At 36.4% G+C, this 22,381-nt stretch overlaps 1 protein-coding gene across 11 annotated transcripts in view; it reads right to left on the minus strand.

Annotated features, from left to right (window-relative positions):
* The window catches only part of TENM2 (teneurin transmembrane protein 2), a 1,678,453-nt gene that overhangs the window by 1,199,684 nt on the left and 456,388 nt on the right, over positions 1–22,381 (minus strand). For all 11 annotated transcript variants that reach the window (XM_055285322.2, XM_055285321.2, XM_055285327.2 and 8 more), the window contains one exon: positions 3,683–3,797. The gene's annotated coding sequence lies outside the window, so the exon portion shown is untranslated. The remainder of the gene's footprint in view (positions 1–3,682; positions 3,798–22,381) is intronic.

Below are 22,381 nucleotides of genomic sequence, written 5' to 3' on the forward strand. Positions count from 1 at the left end.
AAACTCTGTCTTTACTAAAAATACAAAAATTGGCTGGGTGTGGTGATGTGTGCCTTGGGAGGCTGAGGCAGGAGAATCACTTGAACCTGGGAAATAAGGGTTGCAGTGAGCCAAGATCACACCACTGCCCTCCAGCCTGGGCAACAGAGAGCGAGACTCTGTCAAAAAAAAAAAAAAAAAAAAAAAGAAGAACAAACAGCTCAAAATGCACTCATCTTGAAGGTTAGCTGTTGAGTATCAAAGGGTGTTTCTGTGCTGACAGAAAATGAAAAGGAAAAAAGAGCTCAGTGTAATACTTTCAACAGGAGAGTGCTAATAATTTAAGTATTTATATGGAAATGGATTTTATATTAGAGAAAAATGCATTAATCTTATTTCTTAAGAGAGACTTGGTCACTTATATATTTAGTATATAGTGACTATTATGAACCATTTAAACGGGAAGAAAAGTGAAAATGTCAGCTTGTATTCTACTGATAGGGAGTTAAATCCACACATCACGCCACAGCAGGATGCACTGCCTAAAACATATTCCCTATTTAGGTCTCTTGATTTTCTTCAAACTTCTCCCTAAAGTACGGTTTCATTTTAATAATATTGAAAAATATGTGCTTTGTTTAGCTCTTATCAAAGGCAAACTTTAAAAATATTAGGATTTTTTCCTATGATTTTTTACTGTCTTTCTCTTTTATTTTCATATTTTAAACAGTGAAAAACAGATAAAAATCATATTTTTAGTGATGATGAAAGAAGCGCTTCTTGCATTTCATCCTAGTCTGGTTGAAAGTAGGTATGGCTGCCCTAGAACTATAAGGATCTACATTTATACCTAGTGTTTTCTCTGAATCCAACATGGAATAAAAACCACTCTATACACAACTTCATTAAGCAAAAGGTTGATTTTTTGTGTGTTATGTTTAAGGTAGATCCCTGGCCAGAAAAGCTGCATACCTTAGGATACTGCCTCTTAAAGAGCAAAGAGAATGGCATTTAAAACTTCGGGCATAAGCTTACATGAAAAGGAAAGAGCTAGGGCTGGTCTGGGAACTGAAAACCTGGGAAAAGACTGGCTTCTGTTTATAAAGCCCCTTATTGCCTGGCAAAGCTATTCTCACTTATTCTACTAGGGCTCCGAATGACACTCTAAATGAGCAGCAGAGGGCAGAAGCCTTACAGGGCCCTTTTGTAAGTAGGTGGTTATTTCTTGAAAACAGGTTCAATGAAATGTAATGCCAGGCAGTTAGCACAAGGAAGTTCTTCTAAAAGTTCGTAGTAGTTTTCTGCAAGCCAGGCCCTGCATCAATGACTGGCTTGTTATTTAGCCATAATTCGGAACATTTTTGGTTGCAATAGTGAATCATGAAAATACTGCCCTATCACATGACGGCAACACGTTATGAAAGAATTGAATGAATGTGCAGGCCAGCTTGTCAGCCAGGTCACTGTAAAACACCTGAGAACTTCAGCAAGTTGTTCAAGCTTTCATCCTCTAAACTTGAGATTCTAAGATTTGCTTTTATTCTCAAGGAAGTTCCCAGCACCATGCAGCCTTTCCTTTTTCTTCCCACATCCCCATGCCATTCCTTACCATCCTCTACCTACTTTCCCATTCACCATGCACCAAAAAACCATCTTGTCACATTTTATCAGAAAACTGAGTTAGAAGATTAAATTAGATGATGAGGTTAGGATGATGAACAACAAAGAGAAAAATAGGGGATGGTTGTTGGGTATAACGGGGAAACCCTCCAGGAAGCCTCAACCAAGGCTTCATTCTCCATGGCAGGCTCCATTCTACCCAGTTCTCCCCCATGAAACTCTCTCTCTCTCTCTCTAACTCTGCAGTTTTCTGGTCTGTTACTTGCTGGGAGAGGACAGATGGGTTAGCATAGGATATGCCAGAGTCTTGGGTCTGTTTCACCATATGCCTTCCTATTTCTTCCAAAATTGGCAACTCTGCATTTATAATGGACTCCCTAACCACTTGGTTAGAGTTCCTTAAGAACAACAGCAAAAACAGACCCAAGCTTCTACGACAGCAAGTGGCACCAGGGGATATTTCCAGGAAAGAATGGCACCTGGTCTGTGAACTATCCACCTTTCCTTCTAACCAAGGCAGGGTTGCACAGCCAATTTGAAGCTGGCCTCCAAGACACTGGGAACAAATATTCTTCAGAGAAAGCTAAGGTGTGCTGAGCACTGCTTATTAAATTGAATGCCTATATCAGAAGGAAAGCACAATACAATCCTAACACAGCCGCTATCACTCTAATGGAAGATTCTCCCTGTTCAGGTCGCACACCCATGAAAACGTATGAAGCCAGCAAGAAGAATGTGGAAAACTAGCCATGGTAGACAGGTAGATTTAAAACACACTGCTTGGAGGTCAATTTCTTTGCCAGCAAAATGGAGCTAGAACTGCTGTCAACGTTCCTTTATCCCTAACTATTTGTCTAAATACTGGGCTAGGTACTTTATTGCATCATCTCATTTAATTGTCACCACAGCCTCATGAGATTCCCATTCAGGAATTATATAATCTGCTCCTTCTGTACTGTCTAAAGTGACTGTTTCAACCAGGTGGATTATTGTATTATGAACACCTCTGTCATGACAGCGTTCATGTCTTCACTCTGTCCTTAACACCGTTTCTACTTCCTCGGCCACCTAAGACATAGTCTTCACTAATTTCTCACTTTTGCAGAAAAACTTCTGCTAGAAATGAAGAATTAAAAAAAAAAAAGAAGAAAAAGGATTTAATCCAGATCTATTTTCCACTGGTTTGTCTAACTACTTATGAGTTTTTAATATCTTCTCTTACACCTTGTCCTTAACCATAAAGTCTCTATACATACTCGATTTACTAAAAATATGCTGTAGCTGATGTTCTAGCTAAGTCAGATGTCCCGACTTCAAATTAACATTGCATAGTGCATTAATGGTCCTTATAGAACCCTTTAGTTGTTCCACCCCAAAATGAGCCATCTTGGCAGAATTTGAACTGTAAAAAGATAAAAGTAAGATCTAAACAGCAAAGGACAAGAGGAAAATGGTTGTAGGTGTCTTAAGAAAGAACCTGAGGGAAACATTTGATATAGGGGGCCAGATGATGTCAAAATATATGGAGAACACCAGTTCAGGGACCATAAAAGCAGAAACGATTTAACTGGGAACATGAGAAAAGCTTAATGATTTTCTCTTTGCTTTCTGTCTTATGGCCTGTATAGATTAACAACATTTAACAGATCAAGAGGGCCAAGTTTTTCCATCCAAAAGGCCTTTGCACTCTAGGATGTGATGCTATGTAGCCTAGCTAATCACAACCAGCACAGTTTATTTCTATGTGAAGATAGCAAATAAGAAAAGTGTGGTGACCTAATTATTTGGTGGGGTGAGGTGCGGGGAGTCACAGGGGGATCTATCCAGGTAGAAAAGAGGCAGATGTGCAACTGAAGAAGTGTAAAGTCATTCAATTGGGTTGGGAGGGGGAGAGACAATAGCAAATTTCAAAGACAGAAAATGGCCGTACAAATTACTTCTGTCCATAAGAAAAAGAAAATCCTTTTCTGCACAGAGCTGGAAAAGCCCTATTTTGTGCCCTGTATGAAAGCACTTCGATCGACAATGCAAACACAACTTGAGACAGAGCAAAACACAAAATTGTAGCTATGATTCCACTCACCAAAAGGGTGGATCTTCGATGTACAATTCAGCTGGCTTTACAGGAGTGCTCCACAGCAAAGCCAAATGACGAAGCAAGCCCGAGACCACTTAGGCAATTAAAAAGCTGGATGTAACTGTTAAAATGAAAAAGAAAATAGGTAAGACCCAAATGAGCATATAAAGCAAACCCAAAAAAATGCAAATGAATACCATACATCTTCAAAATGTAGGAAAGTTGGAATTAGGAGCTAAATGAACTAAATTGCACACCTTATCTCTTAAAAAGTATCTTTCAATAGAGGAATGTAAAATATGGTATAAAACATACTGATTAGTTAAATCACTTTGACTATGGCACACTATTCCTATTAATATACATTACCACAATTATAGAATATCTATTTGTTATCCTTCAAAGATGATGCAGTTTATACTACAAATGCAGAAATACACAGTATTAGAGTGAGAGAATAGTTCAAATGCATTTTTCTAGCAACATACAGACCTTATGTTTGCCCTTCAGATTTACAAATAATTTATTTCATCTTAAAATGTACAGTTTGCTCATCCATACAACTTAAGCATGATTTTGCTGACTTTTAAATTTAAATATTTACCGGCTAATACCATTGTCAATAGCATGTGGGGTATATCATATAACAGGAAGGTCCCAGTGATCCCAACAGAACTTGCTCTGAGCAAATAAGTTTAATCATCTAAAAACTGGAATATAATAGCTCCTATTTCATAGAAATGTTGCAAAGATAAAATATAGAATTCCATGAAAGCACTTGGCACAGTGCCCGGCACGTAATACTCCTCCAGTACATGTCTGCTGTCCTTGTCACTGTTGTTACCACCATTCCAAGGCTACATGTCTCAACTTCATCAACAGACGTGTTGGGCTCACCTCCTAATGACTGATGACTTTGGGCAAAGCAATTCCCTGCCCTCCCCACCAACCAAGGCCAAAAAAGGCAACACATCAAACTAAGCTACACCAAGACATCATTAAGTGACTCATTAAGTTCCTCCTCTTCTGGCAAGTAAAACTAGGACAGTGAGAAAGTGGAAGAAAAAAGACGGCTTGATAAAGAGGGAGTGACAATAATTGAAAACAATTAGCTCTAATTTCTCTGTTTTGCTCAAGTCATTCTCATCTTGGATGCTAAATGTATTCCTCCACATGTCAACACAACGAGCCCCGCCTTCTCTGGCCTGTCCAAGGCAGTGTGTAGGATTTTCTAATGAGCTGGGAAGTACCAGCTTGGCTGAACCCATCTTGAGTGCCCCTGTCCAGCCACAGCTGCATGCTATATTCCTAGACACCCTCCTTACAAGGTCAAGCAGCAATTTAAGACTGATGGCTGCATCTTCCCAACCACTCTGAGAAGCCCTTCTGCTCTCCACAAAGACACTTGGCAATCTGGCATAAAAGCGTTGAGTGCTAGCATCCTGATCTTCAAGACGGTTGGGAGTTGGTGGTGGGGGGAGGCGATTTGTCAAAATGCAGTGGGGAGAACGGAATTAAAACCACAGCATACTAGGATTTGGATGATCTCCTTCACTAATAAGCACAACCTCATTCAATGTCCCTGAAATCCTCTGAGCCTCAATCTTCTTATCTGTAAAATGGGAAGCCAATGCCTACCATACAAGATTGAGTAATATCGAAAGAAGATGCTTCTGGCACACAACAAAGGATAATTATTATCTACTTTTGCTTTCCTTTTTAAGCTAGTTTCCTTATTATTAATATGCTACCTTGGTATATGATTATATGAGAATGGTAGGTATAGGATTGATTAATCAAGAGTATGTGTCTTTAAAAGACAAATTGACAAGACTTGACAAAACTGTAAGACCTTGTGTAAACTTGCTTTGTTTTTGTTTTACTTTTCAAGTCTTCAACTTGGCAAGCAGAGCCCAGTAAAGGAATACGGTTCTTTGATTCCCTCCTTAGAAACACTGCAGCCTTTATTGTCTTTATATCACACAGCTTTAGCACTTAATTATATCCTACCTTGGAATAATTAGGTGTCCTTATAATCAAGTCTGTTTACTCACTTGTGCAGTTCTGATCCTTTAATCTCTCTTGAATATTAGTTTGTAATGCTATTAAGAGCCACAATTTAACAATTTTATTACTAAATAAAATTGCAAGAATATTTTGAAGGAGTTCCACCAATGGGTTGAATTTTTAAAAATTACCTTTATAATTAGGAATAGTACAAATTTATAAAATAATTATGCCTGACAAATAGAAGCACACAGGGCTTGCGTGCCTTCCCGCTGACTAACTGTGAAGTCTTGGACAAGTCACTGCACTTCATCTGGGACCTGTGTGCAGAGGAACCTGTAGCATGGTCAGATACTTGTCTCAGCTAGATCATCAATTCAGTCTAAAGATAAGTTAAGAAGTATCTATAGTAACAAAACTATAATAAGACAACTGTCCATTTTAGGCAGTAGAAAAATGTTATGTGCTTAGTTTTTCTATATAACATAATTATAAATTTAAAACATTTAAAAGCCTGCTGCTAAAATATCAAAGACAAACCAAGCATCATCAGTGTACACATTAGTACACTGGGTATAGTGTAATGATTAAATCACCAGGCTCTACGGTTCAAGTGCCTGGTCTTCACACTTGACAAAAATGCTTAGCAGTCATATGATCCTAGACAAGTTATAATCCTCTGTGTTCCTTGGATTCCTCCTGGGCAAGATAGGGATAATAACAATAATAATAATATCCAACTCAAAGGGTTGTGGTAAAGATTATATAGATTATTCGCTTAACACAACGGCACATAATAAAAAGTAGCTATTATTAATATTTATTATGATTCGTGAAATAGAGTCACATAAAAATCCACTACTTTCCAAACTGTCAGACTCACACCATGTTTTGTTATTTGCATCATAAATAGTTGTCAAATGAGGCTGGGTGCAGTGGCTCATGCCTATAATCCCAGCACTTTGGGAGGCCGAGATGGGTGGATCACGAGGTCAGGAGATCGAGACCATACTGGCTAACACGATGAAACCCCGTCTTTACTAAAAATAAAAAAAAATAAAATAAAACTAGCCGGGCGTGGTGGCAGGCGCCTGTAGTCCCAGGTACTCGGGAGGCTGAGGCAGGAGAATGCAGTGAACCCGGGAGGCGGAGCTTGCGGTGAGCCGAGATCGCGCCACTGCACTCCAGCCTGGGCGACAGAGTGAGACTCTGTCTCAAAAAATAAATAAATATAAAAATAAAAAAAAATATTTGTCAAATGAATGAATGAGAAAGATTTTTTGACTAGTATATTTCACTCATCAGATATTCAGTAACAAATGGCATACGCTTTAAGACGGTACATTCAACAAACGTTATTTCCTAGGTTTTCATCTACGTTAAGATATATCAGATAAAGTTTATATGTTGTTTGAAATTAAATACCTTATTAATTAAATGACAGAACTAGGCAAATTCAAAATTTATAGTCTTTCTGAAATAGAAATTTCTGTTACAGTTTACATGCCGAATTTTCTGTGATGACAATGCGATTTGATCTATATTTTCAAGCTTATTTCTGAATATTTTTTAGCATCATTATAAAACTATCTAAATGGTTCAGGTAAATGAAAATTAAGTAAACATCATTCAAAACCACATCAGCCAATGATAACCACTGCTTACACTTTGGCGAGCATCCTTCTAGACATCTCTCTATATAAATAAATTCACCTGGAATAGACAAAATTGTGCACAAGTAGGACAATGCTATACATTGATTTTTATTTCAAAGCTTTTTGTCTGTTGGAAATGTACTTTCTAGATTATTGATGCCAGTTAATCTGGGTCCCCTTTTGATTCAATCAAATTATTTTAACTTTCCATTTAATATTTGTAGAAAATTTGAGATATTCAAATACCCTATTTAAAAGTAATATCAGATGAGCAATTTAAAATAATTAAGCATTATTGACATTTGGGGAAAGATTTGGAGATTCTTTAGTTTGCATCATTTAGATGAACTTTTCTACCATTAAACATATAAATCAGAAAAATTAAGCAAACACCAGACTACATATCTTACACAAATGCCACAAATGAAAGTGATATAGGAAAACCTATAAAAATCCAGACAACAGGAATAAAACTTGCAAGATGTTGTTATCTTCATTCAAACTACCAGCTCCCTTAATGGAAATTAAGTTTATAGGCTTAAAAGAAATATTAACAATTTTCCCTTTAGATATAAAGAGAATGATATTACAATGTGAGGAATGGGAGATTAGTAAATGCAAATTAATTGACTTCTTTCTATTGAATAAAAATACAGATTTCACAGACATAAAAATACGAGCATATGAGTTTCATTCCACACAGCAGAAGAAAATGAAATGACAAGTTCAAACGAATGAATTTCAGAATACTCAAGCCATTTTGCATTCTACTGTTCATATAACTGTTTTAGAACTTCAGCCTTATTCCAAAAAGAAATATTCTAAGTCCAAATAAAAGATCTCTCTATTACTTAATACAGAAATTTTATAATGAGGCATTTGGACTCACAATAAAATAATTTTGTAACACAGAAAATTATTCCTTGGTCTGTATATACCAAAACCAGTCAACTAATATGATTCACTCATTTATTTGAGAAATGTTTAATTGAGTGATGATTATGTATGTGATACCATTTCAAGCTCCAGGTCTACACTGTGTAATATAGTAGCCACCAGCTACATGTGGCTGATGAGTATTTGAAATGTGAGTATTCTGCAGTGACATGCACTGCAAGTGTAAATTACATACCAGATTTGACAGATTTAATATAAAAAATGCAACATATCTCAATAATATTTTTACTTTGGTTATACATTAAAAAGATAAGGTTTGGTATCTCAGGCTAAACAAAATATATTAATACAATTAATTTCGCCAGCTTTCCTCTCTCTTATTATTTATCATATGCCTATTAAAAATTTAAAATAACACATGTGGCTCACATTATTTTCTACAGAACAGCTCTTTCCCAGGCGATACTGGTGGTGAACAAAGAACACAGATGTCCTGTGTATTTATGAAGTCTGCATGACTGTGACTGGGCGCTAATGCTGTTTAAGGACCTGTGTCACATGCTAAGGAAGGTGTATTCAAATATAAGCTGCAAGCCAACCCCTGCAATTTTGCCATCTACTATTAAACTTCAGAAAGACACATCAAATGTCACTTGAGAATGGTGATGCTGTTAAATTCGAGCAGCCTAAAATGCAACTTTTCCTTATGTAAAGAAGTCTCTCTACTAAAGTTATGGTTGTTCAACGCACCTCAGTTCCTTTATCCTGAGGAAAGTGTTTGACCAATGTGCAGTGCAGAACCCACCATGTGCTGTGGATGTGGTCCTCGAGCTCCAGAGGAAGGAGGAAGATGTCACATTTTATTTGCTTGTAATGGCAAATTTACACAGCGGAGCAAGTGGCCTCATCACAAATGCTATTTGAAATTCATTGATATCCTCAAGCTAGCCAAGTTGGATCTTAGGAGGAAAGGGCTGGGCTGGGAGAAAAAATTTCAAAACATCCAGAGGCTCCGGAAGCATCCCTCAGGATCTGAAGATCCACTGTGGTCATGACAAATAGATTAGAGAACTGTCGAGTGTATGTTAGAGATGAATGAGCAGAGCATAGTCTTTGGTGATCCTGACCAACATCATAAAGAAATCATGGGCAACCAAAAAGTAATGACAAGATATGCTTAGAATAAATTTAAAATAGCACACCTTGATTTTTTTATATGTTTTATTCCCTCCAAAACCACTTCCATTGAAAAAAGTGTCTTATTCTTGTTAAATGGAATCTTGGAGTTTCCACTCTTTAAGACAGCATTTCAATTAATTTAACTCATCCTCTCGTTCATCCAGAGATTTCCACAGTAATCTGTGAAATGTTGGCATGGCTTTGCTCAGAATACGTGGCTTCTGTCTTAAAGATGCCCCAAGCCAATCAAAACACAATCATATTTTCAATATTCAAATGCAGGATCTGTGACAAAGCTTATGTTCAAAGGCTTCAAAAAAAGGAAAAAAATTCTGCAAAAGTTTAGAAATATTACATGATATTCCATGTAATACCAATTCATTATGCAATTTTGAAAGGGTCAAATCTTATTTTGCTTAAGGGTTGTCTGGTACAGAAATTACTGAAGTTTTTAAAATATGCGCCCTCTCCCTGCTTATTTTCTGAATAAATAAATACGAGACCAATTTTATACAGAATCACTTCAACTTGAACTAATAATTGTTTATTGCATGCCTAGAATAATGTTTGTTTTAGATGAATACATATAAAAAGGAATGTAAAAGAAAACATTAAATTGGTCACTAATTATAATTAATTCATAGATAGTTGAGATTCATTTGCTTTTGCTAAAGTATATAAAATAGTACTCATATGGAGGCCTAGAGTGCAATCAAACGAGTACTAAATCATATAAGGACTGTTGTCATTTACTGAATAGCTTAGAATATAAAATACCATTTTTGAAGAAAGATTAGTATAAGCAGAAACCTGTAGGTCTCACCAGAAACTGTGAATCCCTTGCTGATTATTTATTTTGAGGGATGTACATGGCTCATTTTCAGGAAATTTGAAATAATTAACAAAAATTAAAAACTGCCAAAAGATGTTGCTTGGGATTTGATTTGCATTGAAACATTCTGGGACATTTGATTTGTTCATGAAATATATAAGGACATATATAAAATTCTCATCATCTCTTTTTAAATGTGCATGGATAGGAACTAACCCATGGAATAAGAATGCTTGTTAAATCATCAAAAGAGTCTGACCTTTGTGTACGGAAGCTGGTTCCCCTTAACTGATGCCCCATCCTACTCCTTGGTTTGGTAATATAGTAATGATCATATTTAACCTTTGTCCATGAGAAACCTATTTAATTGTTGATCTGATCCTCTCAACTATCACCCACAATATCCCTCAAAGATTCATCCAGTTGTTCATCATATTCACTCCTTGATATGGAGGCAAATGAATTCTTACCCGCACTCCCTTGCCCAGCACTCACACCACCCAGGGAGAGTTATTCAAGCGAGCAAGTGAAAAGAGATCAAGTGAGTTGACCACTTAATGGTACATCAACACGCAGTCATCCTTGATGAAAACGACCAGAGCTACAAAATGACCGCAGAATACACACTAACTGCAGCATTCCAATGAAAGCGATACAGTACAACTACAAAAGAAAGAGAAGGAAGCTTAGGGTGCTCCGTTTATAAGGAATTTGGTTTCCAAATACACAAATCCTGACCAGTGTTGTCTATGATAAATTTTCACAGTAAGCACAGTAAGCTATCCTGCCCACAAATAAACACTTCTGGATCACCTTTAAATGGGCTTTATGAGAATTCAGTTTGAAATGAGCACTTTACCAATAGCCAGAATTGATTCCCATCTTTGCATTAAGAATAATTCCCACTGGACTTCTAATTATCAACACAGTATTAGCCATCACTAAGTATATTATTTGTAGTTAGCTGAAAATAATGACTTTGTATTTCTTTAAAATAATTCATATTTCTGTCCCTCGCTCACACTACTCATACACGTGTGTGTCTGCACACACACATCCTTTCTCCCTCACATAATATACACAGCAACTCAAGGCAGGCCATTACAATCAAAAGGAACTTACTGTATGTGGAATATTTTAGAAGAAGAAAGTGAAGAAGGGATAGAGAAATGTGGAAATAACATGTGTTTGCAATATTTTGAAAATTAAAGATCCCATATACCAAATGTCATATATATAATTATAGTTTTGTATTTTCTAAAAGTACAATCATTAAATAGATCAAGCTGTTAGATTATTAAGATAAAAGGTTATGTGCTAAACTTTTAAATACATACAATGTATTTTAATCATATTGCTGTCAGATCTAATGGCATCAATAAAAGTTAGGGATACACATTCAAAATCAATTTCAGAGCTAAATACTCATTGTATATGGTGCCAGTAGAAATAATAGCAGTCTTCCAAAATAAAAAAATAAAAGTGACCTGATTATTTACTATGTTAGTCTTACCGACATGAACTGTACCCTTTAAAACGCAAATTCTCTAGTAACAGTAAATATAACCACCGTCTAAACAAGGAATCTGCATAATTCTTGTATTAAAAAATAAATATTTCCAGAAGCAGCCAATAAATGCCTTCATCCCTTTCGTTACTCTCCCCCTAATTAATTAACAGATTGGCACAGTCTAAGAACAAAATTTATTTTCCATTAAAATAAGAATCCCATATGTCATGATAATTTTTTGTTACTATTTCTAATGTGCAAAACAAAGGTTTGCTTTTAGCACCGAACATAGTAATCAAAACAAATCCTTTAATTTTCAATAACTGTAAGGATACTTCAAGAGTTGTTCTCGTAGCAAGGTACTACCTCAGTGGTTAATCCTATTAAGAACTGAGCCATGCACTGCAACTAAATCCTCTGGGGAATTTGAGGAATGAAAGGCTTACTGCACACTTAGAAGGCAACGACTTCTGTAAAGGGCTCTATTATATGAGGAACAAAAGAATACCACTTGTGTACTTAAATATCATCTGCTTTCCCTTCCAAAATACTCCATTTTTAAGTAAAGATATGTGATTTAAATGTATTTAGAGTTCAGCTTTTGGCACGACTCTCGTTTCTGAGTAGAAGTGCCATCTGCGGGCCCCATGGCTCACGCATAATGATATGCTTACAAGCTGCTTCCCTTTTCTGCACAATGTACCCTTTTCACTTTAACATACATTTTCCATAAATTTTTGAATAACAAATTGGGCCGTGGAAGTTTGTTGAAACGGGACAAGGGAAATGCCTGTAGGCTAGAAAACCGCGATTTTACTCGAGAAATTGGTGCAGCGGAAAATATCCACTCCACCAGTCCAACCCTCCCCCAGGCCCCCGTCCGCCTACCTTGGGCTGTGACACCTTAAAATTGTAGGGGAAACTTCTTCTCCCCTCAATATATTAGGCCTGTACATTAACTTGGGCAAACAGCCCACATGCCTGCCATCCATTACACCTGCTGGGTGACAAACAGATGAGAGTCATCACGCAGACTCCCAACATTTGATCTCCTGATAACGCCAGATGTCCCCCATTCACATTCAAACATAACCACCGTCATTAATGCAACTCGCCCGGCTGGCATTTAATAGGGAGAAAAAGTTGAATTCTAATCTAAAATCCTAACTATCCAAAGCTTTCAGGGTGTGAATATATAGGCTATTAAATATGCTTCAATTTGTAAACTTTCTAGCTATTAAGAGAACTGATTTCATTATCAGGATGGGAGCTGGTTCAGATGGTCAGATTTTGCACATATTTCAAAGGAGAAGACCTGTACAATTACACATTTGGCTTCTGAATTTAAACAACAAAACATACCTTTACTGTATCTGTCATATGCTTAAGCACAGTAAGAATAATCTGAATTGTTGGCTGTAGTTCAAATATACCACTTACTGGCCAGGCGCGGTGGCTCACGCTTGTAATCCCAGCACTTTGGGAGGCCGAGGCAGGCGGATCACGAGGTCAGGAGATCAAGACCACGGTGAAACCCCGTCTCTACTAAAAATACAAAAAATTAGCTGGGCGTGGTGGCGGGCACCTGTAGTCCCAGCTACTCGGAGAGGCTGAGGCAGGAGAATGGCGTGAACCCGGGAGGTGGAGCTTGCAGTGAGCCGAGATTGCGCCACTGCACTCCAGCCTGGGCGACAGAGCGAGACTCCGTCTCAAAAAAAAAAAAAAAAAAAAAAAAAAAAAAAAAAAAAAAAAAAAAAAAAAATACCACTTACTGAAAAGCTGAGTGAACAAACAAATAATCAAAGTCAAGGAAGCCATTGACAGAGAAAAACGAGATTCCCCCACCCCTGGCCTAATAGCAGACATAAAACTGTTTAATGATAAGGTTCTATTAGAGAACATTTGAAAATGCAGATACACAGACATCATTCCGGGTCTACCAAATAGGAATCTCCAAGGGGAAGGCTCAGGAATTTTAAAACTTCCTTGTTAATGCTTTTGAAACCAGTCCTAGACCTTGAGTTTGGCAACTCCTGGAACTGTGTATGAGAACATAATTTAGCAGCTTGGCTTTGGGGGACGTTCTTCTCATTTTTTCTTTTAAAAAGAAAATATTTACATGTGTCTACTCTGTGCCTGACACAGAAGCATAAAATCTGCAAGACAAGGTTTATCTCTGGAGAGTCAACACGTGGCTCCAGAAACAGATATTGAGATGCCCAACATGAGGGCAAAAGACATTCTTATACTTGAAATACAGGGAGTGAAAAAGACCTGAGAAACTGTCTAGAAACTTACAATGTGTCCACCAATTGGACATTTCTAGAACATGTGAGAAGAATGAAACCAGTTGACCTACATCAAAAATTCTCAACATCTATGACTAGAAGGGGGTCTGACTTCTTCAAAAGAAGAAGGTTGAATTTTGGCATTAAGGAGGAAGCCAGAAAGATTGTAGTTTCTTTCTGTATCCCTCTTGTACTAATACTCAGATACACTTAGATCTTCTCTCTCCTTCTAGCTCCTTTGCCCTTTGGATTTAAACTATTTTCTCTGCCAAGAAGTTCTCATTGATCAGCTGTCCTAGCCCCGTAGGCACTCCACCACAATACCCTATTATATTTTCTTCATCTCACTTATTGCTATGTGAAATTATTTTCTTTATTTTTTACTACATTTCTTGTGTGTCTCCCTACATCAGAGCAGAGACCTTGCCTGTCTTGTTCACCTGTCCCCAGGATCTAGAACAACACCTGGTATGAAGTAGGTAGATGTCCAATCCATGTTGAATGAATAAATTAATGAATCAAAAATAGTTATACAATACTTATAATTCCCTGATTCTTTCTTTCACCAGACATAGATTTTTTTTTTCCAATGTGTCTTCTTGGACATGGAGTCTTAGTGAATTTTTCATTTAAAATCCAACCTGATTCTTTTTTATGTTCCTTTTGGCCTGTCTGCTATCTAGAGTTTATCCATTTGGGATTTTTATGCTTTAACTCAGTTCAGTAGCAATCAATTTTTACCTAAACCCAATCTACCTTTAACCCACCTCTCAGCCAAATTTATAAAATACCCTATTAGCCTTCAGAGGAGACAGAAATCCAAGCGATATTCAACTATTACATTCCATACTAAAGAAGATAAAGAGCAACAACAAAAAATGCTCTCAAAGAGAAAACACTTGAGGAATTTCTGTTTTGATTTCAAGGCAATATAGGAAAAATTGAGACCAACAACTCATAGAAGAGGAATTAAACATTGAAATCACTGCTTTAAGGCTTTTGGTTACAATGACAAATATTAAATCAGACTTAAAATTACTAAGTGCTATCAAGCCACTTTTACTTTAGTTATTTCTGCGGCTGTTCAGCACATCCCTGCAATTTCATATCACCTACTAATGGAAAGTGAGCTCAGATTCTATTGACAGTTTCATGACAAGTCATACTTCACCTTCCATTGTCCACTCTTCTTAGCTGTTCATTATCTTGACTGCTGTGCCTACGAGATAATGATACACTCTGCTTCTACCCCTGACTGTAACACATTTTTGCTCCAGGGTTCCTTTTAATTGAAACACACTGTCTGTGTTACTGTTTTTGGTGCAGAAGTAAACACGTTTAACACAAGAATTCAGTTTGTATTTGCTTTACCAATAGGAATTGTGTAAAAAGTTACCTGCCTCTAGAAGACTGATTGAATGATCCTTTTGATGCTTGAATATTTTTTACTCTTTTCTTTCACTTACATTACCATTTGTCACTGCTGTAGATGTGATTATCAATTATCTCTGTGAGAAAAATTATTGTGGCCATCCTTACCATTTCCCTGAGTGTCCCAAACCCATGCAGGAAATATTTAGTAATGTTTTACCAACCCTTGAGCATAGAATTCACTGAAAATGCTTTTGCTTTTAAAAAGTTTGTCTAATAAATTGTGCCTGTTAAATTATCTGTGTCCATTGCAAATTGCATTAAATAGCCACCAGTTGACTAGAACAGAGATGCCCAACTTTAGGATGAGTGCAATCTGAGCAAGGTGCTACCCTTGCAAACCACATATTCTCAGACTCTGAACTCTTTCAAGTAGAATAGCTGAATTCTTTCCACCAACAAATATATTTCAAAAAATAAATGTGTGTAATAGAAGCATTAGGGTTTATTCAAGAAGAAGCAGAGAGAAGAAAGAGACTTTACTTTCTCTTCCAAGAAAATAAGCATTAACTGGGATTAACATTCGTGTGCATGTGTTTGGGGGTGTGTGTGTGCGTGTGTGTGTGTGTGTGTGTGTGTTTTGGGGAGAGATTAATCATGCACCACCCCTAGAAGTAAAATGTTCTTCAATGTTAACATGTAGAAGAATCACCTGAAAAACTAAAAATTTTAGAACCCTAGACACTCCCTCAAATATTCTAATTCTGTAAGTCTGGGGAAAAGCCCAGAAATCAGCTTTTAACAAGCAACAACAGGTGATTCTTCTACAGAGAGTCCATACCTGTGATGTCCAATATGCCAGCCACGAAGCACTAAAAATGTGGCGAGTCCAAAATGAATGTTGAATGTAAAACACACACACTGGCTTTCAAAGACTCAATATAAAAACAAGCATATAAAATATCTTAATAATAATATTTACATTAATTACATGTTGAAATGATAGTATATTAGGTTTAATAAAATATAAGTATTTCAAATTTAATGTTTTTTTTTTTTTTTTTTAGACAAGGTCTTGCCCTGTTGATCAGGCTGGAGTGCAGTGGCATGATCTTGACTCACTATAATCTCCACCTCCCAGGTTCAAGTAGTTCTCCTGCGTCAGCCTCCCAAGTAGCTGAGATTACAGGTGCTCACCACCATGCCTGGCTAATTTTTGTATTTTTAGTAGAGACAGGGTTTCACAATGTTGGCCAGGCTCAACAGATCAAACTCACCATCTCGTGATCTGCCTGCCTCAGCCTACCAAAGTGCTGGGATTACAGACGTGACCCACAGTGCCTGGCCTTCTTTTTGCTTTTTAATGTGGTCTAAAATTTTAAAAAAATATATTCGTGGCTCATATTTGTATTTCTATCGTACTTTATTTTCTATGTGAACTTATTTTTCTATTGGGCAACAATGGTTGATACGCTTTACAAGGCAGAGGCAGTAAAGGAATTCTAATCGTACCACCAGCACCAAGGTGTGTAAGAAAAATGTTAGTATATAAGGTGTATTTCAATATTTCTACAATATCTGACAAAGATATATCCATTGTTGCAGTGCCACATAAGTAAATTTCTATATAGAATGTTTTAATTAAAAATTTTTAATTTATAAATTAAAACAAATTCTAAGCAGAAATTCTATATAGATATTTACTTATTCTGGGTGGGCATGGTGGCTCATGCCCACAATCCCAGCACTTTGGGAAGCTGACACTGGTGGATCACCTGAGGTCAGGAGTTTGAGAACAGCCTGGCAACATGGTGAAACCCCACCTCTACTAACAATACAAAAATTAGCCAGGTGTGGTGGCAGCCACCTGTAATCCCAGCTACTTGGGAGGGTGAGGCAGGAGAATCGCTTAAACCTGGGAGGCGGAGGTTGTAGTGAGCTGAGATCACGCCATTGCACTCCAGCCTGGGCGACAAGAACAAAACTCCAAAAACAACAAAAAAAAAAAAAGAAAAAAAAAGACAATTACTTATTCTATCAAATAAGCATTTGAAGTATCAAATAACTATCAGTAACTAGGAATCAGTAGCTGTAACTAGCTTTCAATGGTTATCAACTCCCAGGTGTTGCTGGTGCTTGCTTTCAATTCTGAATGCCTTTGGGGCATAACATACATATGTGTGTATATTTCTATGTAAGGACATCGTTTATACTATCCACTACAAAGTATGATCTTTCATTTGGCACCTCAACTACAAGATAGTAGAAACATTCATCTGAAAAACTGTTAAGTATATCCAGTATAGTTTTAATTGGCAATAGCTACATAATGGAATAAATAGGTTTATATGGGCAAATGGGAACATCATCACCCTTGTTAATTAACATTCTCTCTATTGACCAAGGCACTATGAATTCCAAAAAGTTGACATAAATGGGAGCTTCTAAAATCAACATGTTAGGAATGACTACTTGTACTCCTAAATTGTCCATTATTATTTTATTAAAGTGAGTTTTGTGCATTAAGGTTTGCATTTTGTATGTTTTAATGACAGTGAGGGAATTCCAGTGTTACCTTTTCTGATTCATATGCCACATATTCACATTTAAATGATGGATTATATCAGAGGTTTGCAGACTTTCTCAGTTTGCAGTACCCTTAGTGTCTCAGTAATATTTTCATGGTTCCCCTAAGGCAAGAGAATTACCTGACAGTTCATGTAATAAGCATTTAGTTTCAAATAACTTAATAGTAGCAGTTTAGACTTGGGGGTGCTGTCTTTTCTTGTATATTTGAAATATCTTGTAGATCCCAAGTGAGTTTGCTGAAGCTCACCCAGTCATCTCAGCCTACAGTTTGAGAACTGAAGATTATATAGATTTAAATGGTCTGGAAAGTAAGATGAGCTGTGCACTTTCTCTTTTCCTTTTCTTTTTCTTTTTTTCTTCTTCTTTTTTTTCCCCCTCTTAAGAGACAAAGTCTTGCTCTGTTGCCTGGGCTGGCGTGCAGTGGCACTGTCATGGCTGACCGAAGCCTTGAACTCCTGGGCTCAGGTGATCCTCTCAGCTCAGCCTTCCAAGTAGCTGGAACCACAGGCATGCACCACTACACCTGGCTGACTTTTTATAGAGATAGAGTCTTGCTATGTTAACCAAGGGGGTCTCAAATTCCTGGCTTCAAGTGATTCTCCTGCCTCACCAACCCAAAGTGCTGGGATAACAGGCATAAGCCACCATACCTTGCCAAAAATTGTATACTTTCTAAGAAACAGAATACACCTAATAGCCATAGCTATTTAAAGTTTTAATTAAAAACATGTTTTTTTTAAAAAAAATGTTTCTTTTAACATATTTTAATTATCAGAGTTTGTAAAAGTCATATATTGCACCCCTGGTCAACTATCCCTAGATTGATATTTGGCATAGAATATATGAGGCAATCAGTTGGTCAATCAACAATTATTTATAGAATGCCTGTTACAGGTCATAGACTCTACTCTCAAAACTTAACAAAACTTTAACACTGACCCTTAACTTCTGTTTTCTAGCCTGGCATGTAGAGAGCCTTGAAGTCACTGCTCCATCCTAACAAGTGGAATCCTGAACAAACTGAAAAATCAACAACTCTTAGGTATGTCAGATAAGTTAGGTCATTGGTCAAACTGCTGGCCCCCAAATTTAAAAGACTTGTAGGTATATTCAGGGAAGAACATGATGGAGCAGAAAGCCACAAGCAGAAACCTCTGTGGAACCAGTGTTGGGGTAAGGAAATCTGAACTGTAATTGATGAATTGCTGGAGGCTCAATGTGGACAGCTCCAAGATTTAAAATCTCCAGCAGGACCCAGTCATAGGGAGGCTCCAACATATTTGTGAGTTTTAATCCCAGGAGCTCTGCCAAATCCTGACCGTGAGTATTAGAGAAAAATCCCCCTGTGCTTCTGGCAGGGGAAGGAGGAAAGGAACTATTTTGAAATACACCAGAGCATTCTGTTCTTCTTAACAAGGTCTGCTCTGAAGAGGAACTATTCTACTAGAACCTAAGCTCCTGAATAGGTAGCATAACCTAACCTACCTGTGCGAAGAGAAATATCAACTCCAGTTTTCTCTAGCCTTCCACGGGGTGAAAGGGAAAATGCCAACTTTAGCCCCTTCCAGCCATCCTGTCCCACCTAAAGTAAGTGGGGAAACTGAGAAGCACTAATGAAGTTCACAGTCCAGGTCCACTGAGACTTAACTAGAAGAATATAAAACACCCCTCTCCTGCATCTTATCACTGCATTACAGAAAGCTTTATTTACCACAGGTGTTTTTACCCAGTACACCATGCCCATCTTTGAACAAAAAGTTGCAAGACATAATGAAAGGCAAGAAAAAAAAAAATACAGTGTGAAGAGACTGAACAAGCATCAAAACCAGAGTTAGAGATGGCAGGGTTGTTAGAATAATCAGACCAAAAAGTTTTTTAAATGACCATTAATAAGCTAAGGGTCTTAACGGAAAAAGTACACAACATGCAAAAATAGATAAATGATGTAAGCAGAGAGTTGCAAATTTTAGGAAAAAAAATTAAAAGAAAAAATGCTAGAGATCTAAACCATTGTAACAGAAATAAAGAATACTACTGATTGGCCCATCAGTAGACTGAACACAGCTTAAGAAATAATATCTGAGCTTGAGGATATGACAATAGAAATTTCCGAAACTGAAAAGCAGGGAGAACAGCAAATGGAAAAAAAGAACAGAATATCCAAGAACTGCTGGGCACATACAAAAGATGTAACATATTTGTGATGGGAATATTAGAAGGAGAAGAAAGAAAGAAAGGACTACAGGCAATATTTGAAGCAATAATGACTGAGGATTTCTCAAAATTAACACCAGAAATGAAACCACAGACCCAGGAAGCTTGGAAAACACCAACCAGGATAAATGAAAATAGGAGGGAGAGGAGGAGGAGGAGGAGGAGGAGGAGGAGGAGAAGAGAAAAAAACTAACAAAACCAGAGAACAAATAAACACCTAGGTATATCATATTCGAGCTTCAGAAAATCAAAGGTTAATATTAATAAAATATGAGGGAAGTAATATATATACAGCATATATTTATATAGATATATATCTATATATTTATATATTTTATAGATATATTTATATATTTTATAGATATATATTTTATAGATATATATTTTATAGATATACATTTATATAGATATATATTTATATATATTTTATAGATATATATGTATATAGATATATATTTATACATATTTATATATACATATAATACATATATATTAAAATATATATGTATAATATATATAATATATATTAAAAATATTAACTATAGAAAGACAAAGTAAGATTCACATCCAACTTTGCCCCCAAAACCCATGCAAGCAAGAAAGGAGAAGAGTCAAATACTTAACATTTTGGGAGAAAAATACCTGCCACCTGAGAATTTGGTACCCTGTGAAATTATCATTCAAATAAAGGAGAAACATATAGTTTCTCAAATTAAGAAAATTGGAGGGAATTTGTTGCCAGTATAACTGCCTTGTAAGAAATGTCTAAAGAAAATAAATTAACATAATCCATCAACCAACAGCTTAAAAAAGAAAAATCACTTAGTCATATCAATAAATTCAGAGAAAGCATTTGACAAATCCAACACTCATTTATAATAAAAAAAATCTCAGCAAAATAGGAATAGAGGAGAAATTCCTCAGCTTGATAAAGAACATCTGTAAAAAACATACAGCTACCTTAATGTTTAATGGTGAAAACTTAAAGCTTTCTTACTAAAATCAGGAACAAGGCAAGGATGTCCCCTCTCACCACTGCTCTTCAACATTGTACTGGAAAACCCAGCTAACGCAATAAAATAAGAAAAGAAAAGAAGTGGTATACAGATTGTGAAAAAAATAAAACTGTCTTTTTTCACAGTTAGCATGATCATCTATGTGGAATATCTTAATCTACACAAAAAATATTTTAAGAACCTCTTAGAACTAATAAGCGATTACAGCAGTTAGAAGGTTAATATATAAAGGTTAATTGCTTTTATTTATACCAGCAATAAACAAGTGGAATTTGGAATTAAAACCACAGTATCATTTACATTAGCACTGACAAAAATTAAATACTTATGTTATAAATATGACAAAGTATGCACAAGATCTATGTGAGGAAAATTACAAAATGCTTATGAAAGATATCAAAGGAGAACTGAATGAATGGAGAGATATTCCATGTCAATGGATAGGAAAACTCACTTATCAAAATGTCACTTCTTCCCAACTTGATCTGTAGATTCAAAACAATCCCAATCAAAATATTACTATAAAGCTATAATAATTGAGACTGTGTGGCAATGGTGAAAGAACAGACAAATAGATCAATGGGACAGAATAAATAACCCAGAAATACACTCATGTAAATATAGTCAATTGATCTTTGACAAAAGAGCAAAAGCAATACAATGGAGCAAGGATAGTCTTTTCAAAAAATTAGGCTAGAACAACTGGACATCCACGTGCAAAAAATAAAAATAAATCTAGATAAAGATGTTGTGCCCTTCACAAAAGTTATCTCAAAATGGATCACAGATCCAAATGCAAAATGCAAAACTGTAAAATTTCTAGAAGATAACATAGGAGAAAAATCTATATGACCTTGAGTATGGCAATGACTTTTTACACACAACATCAAAGGCACAATCCATGAAAGAAATAATTGATAAGCTAAACTCCATTAAAATTAAAAAATTCTGCTCTGCGGAAGTCAATGTCAAGAAAATGAGAAGACAAGCCACAGACTGCGAGAAAATATTTTTAAAAGACAAATAGGATAAAGGACTCATCCTAAATTACAAAGACCCCTTAAAACTCAACAATAAAAAGATGAACTACTCAATTTTTAAAAACTGAGCTAAAGTCTTGAACAGACACCTCACCACAGAAGATACA

This window comes from Symphalangus syndactylus, chromosome 7, assembly GCF_028878055.3.
Source record: "Symphalangus syndactylus isolate Jambi chromosome 7, NHGRI_mSymSyn1-v2.1_pri, whole genome shotgun sequence".
Lineage (NCBI taxonomy): Eukaryota > Metazoa > Chordata > Mammalia > Primates > Hylobatidae > Symphalangus > Symphalangus syndactylus.